Here is a 1,184-nt window from a genome sequence, read left to right as displayed (position 1 = left end):
TAGTGGCTCTCAGTTGTCGTGGAACTACAAGTCCCAGCATGAGTATGTTGGAACTTGTAGTAGCAGATCAACAGCAAATGATCCATGCTTGGCTTTAGGAATAGATTTTGTTACGTCACTTAGATGATGTAATTAGTCTCTTTATATTACTATGCTGGTAATGACATTAGACATGTTCCTGATCACAGACGAATCCAGTAGGTTCCACATATGGAATCTTGTCCAGTTTGCGTTACAAATACATTATATATATTTTTTTATGTCTGTTAATCTGTGGAAAACAATCCTGCTTAATTTAATGCAGCCATCTGCCAGCAGGAAACCGGAAGCTGAGCAATCTGTGTCATTTTATTACTAGGGGCTGTAATCAATATTTGGAATTGTTGATTTATTTCAATTTGATAATAAAAATGTATGTCTTTAATAGGACGGAGATTGAGAAAACGACATAAAAACCCCTGTGGACTAAACTGGCAAATCTTCCACGTTTGTCAGGGAAGAAACCATACGACATAAATACAATAATACTGTAATTATGATCCTTTACTTAGAAGAAAAAAGAAACTCTCTATTGCATGAGGTTAGTGCATATAGCAGTAAATAAATTCTCCTAAGTGACAGTTCCATTGTGCGAATAATAAGTCGCTCTTGACACAATACAAAAGACCATATTGACATAAATACAATCCTACTAAATATAAAACAATGCTGAATGTAATTATTCCTCTACGCTATTATCTGTAATTATTTCCTACACAATAGCACTAATATTGGGGGGTGTCAAAGGCATTGAATGTTTGCATTTTGATTATTCTAAATCAGTGATCCTAAACCTTACTAGAGGCATCTGTAAGTGTCAGCGTGCTATTGTTCCGGGACCCCAAAGCAGGTCGTTTCTGAATATATATATATATAGGTATATATTTACCAATGTGTCTCACTCATAGATTCTTCTCCTTTGCTATAATATAGATGAACCATACTGCATAGGCACTATGGAATGGTACAAGCAGAAAAAGATAACAAATGCAAGTGCACACTCTAACCACACGTGGAACCTAATAATAATACTGCTATATTGCATCAAAGAGCTTCTTAGCATAATAATGGCCATAATTATGGTCCTGACCACCTGTTTTTGGGTGTTTTTAATTAGCAAGGAGTCCTTGCACTCCAAGACTGCA

The sequence above is a fragment of the Taudactylus pleione genome, unplaced genomic scaffold (genome assembly GCF_031769625.1).
Source record: "Taudactylus pleione unplaced genomic scaffold, aTauple2 ptg000013l, whole genome shotgun sequence".
In the NCBI taxonomy this organism is placed as follows: domain Eukaryota; kingdom Metazoa; phylum Chordata; class Amphibia; order Anura; family Myobatrachidae; genus Taudactylus; species Taudactylus pleione.
The sequence above is the reverse complement of the archived record's forward strand: the minus strand, read 5'-3'. Positions refer to the sequence as shown.